The sequence below is a fragment of the Motacilla alba genome, chromosome 7 (assembly GCF_015832195.1).
Source record: "Motacilla alba alba isolate MOTALB_02 chromosome 7, Motacilla_alba_V1.0_pri, whole genome shotgun sequence".
Taxonomy (NCBI): Eukaryota; Metazoa; Chordata; class Aves; order Passeriformes; family Motacillidae; genus Motacilla; species Motacilla alba.
The window spans coordinates 693,407-697,754 of NC_052022.1; the positions used below are offsets into that span (position 1 = coordinate 693,407).

Consider the following 4,348-nt stretch of genomic DNA (forward strand, 5'->3'; position numbering starts at 1 on the left):
ACTACTTTATTTTTCTTTATTTTTATTTCTATTTCTATTTCTATTTCTATTTCTATTTCTATTTCTATTTCTATTTCTATTTCTATTTCTATTTTCATTTCTATTTCTATTTTTATTCTTATTCTTATTCTTATTTTTTTATTTTTTATTTTTATTTTATTTTTATTTTTATTTTTTAATTTTTATTTTTATTTTATTATTGCTATTACTGTTACTGTTCCTGCTAATGTTCTTGCTGATGCTATTACCCCACTCCCCTCAGTGCTGACTTGTTCCCTGGACCTCACTGTCCATGCACAGCTCCCGCTCTGTCCCCAGCGAGCAGAAACACTTTAGGTAAGGAATATTTGTTTTTCAGCTCGTTTGCTCAGTACCACATTTGTAAGGTATGGACATTAGGAACTCTCTCCTGGACCCAATTTTTTTCTTTTCCTGGAGCAGCCTTGGAAATGCATATTCACATCCCTGGGCACGCCAGCTTCCATGAGACCCCCCTCGTTACCCAGGCTGGCCCACAGCACCATTCCAGACAGGAAGCCTCAGTATCACAGCAGGCACCAAAACAAGACCTTCCCCGGCCTTTGCTGCCCCCAGACGTGGCGGTGGCTGCGGTGGCGCCCCGAGGCTGGCAGCCTGCCCACCGGGAGCGGCGCAGGGGCTGCACTGGATCCGTTCCCTGCTTTGCTGGGCGCTGCAGGGCCAGCCCCGGGGCACCGCCTGCTGCAGGGGTGGCCTCGCTTAACGGGGACCCGACCCACACCAGAATTGACTCGGCTTGCCCATGGTATCTTGGAGGGGAATGTTGTGAGCTGGAAACTAATATATTTCTTCTGGCTTGTCACATCAATACGGGCTAATTCTGTTGGCTTTTGTATTGAACAATCCAGTTTTGATTTCTCTCTTTATGATGCCTCTTATTATTAAAGCTCCCTCAACCAAAAAATAATGTATTTTTATTTACTGGTAATATTAATGGGATTCAATCTTTTCCCTCAGTTTTAATCTAGTTTTTCCGTATTGAAGAACCAGATCCCATTTAATTAAAATTGAATAAAACCCAGTTTTTCCTCCATGCGGTGTGAAGGCTGAGCTTCATTTTCCATAGTTTTATTTAATACCACTCTTCTCAAATCACTGGTTTTTTACTCACTGTGCTTCAGGTGTTGCAAAAAACACTAAATTATTCATTCTGCATGAATAATTGCCTGTTTCTCCATGATTATTCCATGGCTGGGAGAGGGTGAGTGCACATTTTTGCCCCACTGGGTGTGTGTCCATCCTGCACTTGTGCTGAATTCCAGCTGAGCTTGGCTGGAAGCAGAGAAGGAAAGAGGAGCTTGGAGACCCTCGTGGCTGGAGGATCAGGGAATCCCAAAATGGGTTGGGCTGGAAGGGACCTTAGAGCCCATCCCACCCCATGGACCCCATCCCATCCCATCCCATCCCATCCCATCCCATCCCATCCCATCCCATCCCACCCCATCCCATCCCATCCCATCCCACCCCATCCCATCCCACCCCATCCCATCCCATCCCATCCCATGCCATCCCATGCCATCCCATGGATCCCACCCCATGGACCCCATCCCATCCCATCCCATCCCATCCCATCCCATCCCATCCCATCCCATCCCATCCCATCCCATGGATCCCACCCCATGGATCCCATCCCACTCCATCCCATCCCATGGGCAGGAACAACTTCCACCATCCTGGGCTGCTCCCAGCCCCATCCAGCCTGGTTTTGGGCACTGCCAGAGATCCAGGGGCAGCCCCAGCTGCTCTGGCAATTCCAGCCCAGCCAGGAATTCCCAGTTCCCAATCTCCCATCCATCCCTGCCCTCTGGCACTGGGAGCCATTCCCTGGCTCCTGTCCCTCCATCCTTGTCCCCAGTCCCTCTGCAGCTCTCCTGGAGCCCCTCCAGGCCCTGCCAGGGGCTCTGAGCTGTCCCTGGAGCCTTCCCTTCTCCAGGGGAGCATTCCCAGCTCTCCCAGCCTGGCTCCAGAGGGGCTCCAGCCCTGCAGCAGCTCCTGGCTCCTCTGGGCTCTCTGCAGCAGCTCCAGGTCCCTCTGCTGTGGGAGCCCAGGGCTGGGGCAGCTCTGCAGGTGGGGTCTCACCCGAGCAGGGGGGCAGAGGGGCAGAATTCCCTGGGGAACAGCTCCAGGCACAGCCGGTGTGTGCAGCACAGTGTGTTACACCTGCACTCAGTGCTCCCTGCAGCGGGCACGGGCACCTGCGGGAACCACTGGCCCCTGGAGGGATGACTCGCATCTGCCGGAATCGCTGGCCCCTGCAGGAATCACTGGCCCCTGCAGGAATCACTGGCCCCTGCAGGAATCACTATTCCTGTAAGAATCATTGGCCCCTGCGGTTCTCCCTGGCCCGGCAGCCGGAATCACTGGCCCAGCAGCCGGAATCCCTGGCCCGGCAGCCGGAATCACTGGCCCAGCAGCCGGAATCACTGGCCCGGCAGCCGGAATCACTGGCCCGGCAGCGGGGCCCAGCGCGGCTCGCAGCCCGTGCTGCCCTGCCCGAGGAGCTCTTCGGGGCTCACAGCGCCCGGCTCCAGCTGCGCTCCGCCCGCGCACAAACGCGCTCTGTCCGTCCCCACGGCTGCCGGCCGCAGCAGCGGGACCGGGCCGGCCCCTCCCGAACCCTCCCGGCTCCTCCAGAACCTTCCCGAACCCTCCCAACCCCTTCCGCTCCTCCCGAACCCTCCCGGTACCTCCCGCACCTTCCCAACCGCTCCCGGTTCCTCCCGAACCCTCCCAACCCCTCCCGAACCCTCCCGAACCCTCCCGCTCCTCCCGAACCCTCCCAACCCCTCCCGAACCCTCCCGAACCCTCCCATCCCCTCCCGAACCTTCCCGAACCCTCCCAACCCCTCCCGAACCCTCCCGGTACCTCCCGCACCTTCCCAACCCCTCCCGCTCCTCCCGAACCCTCCCGGTACCTCCCGATCCCTCTCAACCCCTCCTGGTTCTTCCTCCCGGCCCCTCCCGCCTCCTGGAAAGAATTAACTTTTCAAAACGTAGCTCCTCCATCCTCTGTACCGAAGCCAGGCGCTTCAAAAAGCAGGAACGGCATTCTAGTAGCTGTTCCCCTAATTACAAAGGCCGGTCCCGGCGCGGTCCTGTTTCCAGCCAGCAGCTGCGTTAGCGGGTTCGCTGTCCCTGCCGTGTGCCCCTGCTGACCGCAGCCAGCGCAGTTCTGCACACCCGCGGCTCTCGGGAGCCGCTTCCTCCGGGCTTCGCCTCCCTTTTGCGGGGCCCGCAGCGCAGGGCGAGCCTTTCAGGAGACAGCTCTGTCACACGCTGGCAGCACAAACAGCCAGTGCCGCGCTCCTGGGGCTGTCTCGGGGTGGAAAAGGCTCTCAGAGCGCGGGGCCCAGGCACTGACCCACCGCTGCCCAGCCCAGCGCGGACCCTCCTCCCTGCAAGGAGGCGGCAGCAGCTCCCATGGCACGGGTGCCTGCGGCCCGGGCAGGGCCCGGGTGGTCCCAGGGCTGCTGTGCTCTGTCCGGCGTCGCTGGGACCTTCAGCACGGAAGGACAGCTCCGGCAGCCTCTGCCCAGAGGAGAGTGCCGCTCATCGCTAGGGCTCAGCATCACAGAGCCGCAGGATGCTTTGGGGTACCAGGGACTGTAGGAATGTGCCCCCTATGGACAGAGTGACAGAACCTTCCTCTGTCACCCAAAAAGGAAAGAGCCAGAACCTTCTCCCAGTGATCAGGTAGGAAAGTCACCGATAGGACCTTGGGGACTTCACCTCGAGTTTGGGGACAGCTAATTGGCCATGAGCCAAAAGGTCCCGCCTGGGCCATTGAGTAGAAAAGCACAGAACAAAGAAGCCAAATCGCTGTTGTGAGGTGTCTTTACCAGGAGCACAAGCCTGTGGCACCTGGATCGCTTTGAGTTTGTTATTTTGCCTTTATTAAACCTTTTTTGTTCCTGACGCTGTCACATCAGCCTCCTGCTCCTTTAATGCCTCCCGATGAATGCTGAGCTATTCTGGGGTGTAACGCTGGGGTGTTGAGAGCTCATCAGATCAGCTCCAAACCCCCGGACAAAACACTACAAGGGACCCCTGAGCTCGTTGTGTCCCCCTCTGCCGTGGCAGGGACACCCTCCACTGCTCCGGGCTGCCCCCAGCCCTGTCCAGCCCGGCCTGGGACACTGCTCGGAGCATGAATTCACGCTGGGTCCCCTCTGGGAGTTCATCTCGAGTTGATGCTGGGCTGTCCCCGGGGCTGCTGAGGGAGCAGAGAGCTGCCAACCCTCCATCCCTGGAGCAGCCCCTTGCCTGGGGCATTCCTGGGAGGGGACACGGCTCCGGCACCGCGTGACCC

The 4,348-nt window shown here is 57.7% G+C and overlaps 1 long non-coding RNA gene across 1 annotated transcript; it reads right to left on the minus strand.

Moving 5' to 3' along the window:
• Window positions 1-1,233: 1,233 nt before the first annotated feature.
• On the minus strand, window positions 1,234-3,171 carry LOC119702957. Its single transcript, XR_005257510.1, has 3 exons — window positions 3,023-3,171; window positions 2,119-2,329; window positions 1,234-1,311 (listed from the first exon to the last, which is right to left on the minus strand). It is a non-coding gene; the product is annotated as an uncharacterized LOC119702957 (long non-coding RNA).
• Between the last annotated feature and the right edge of the window lie 1,177 nt (window positions 3,172-4,348).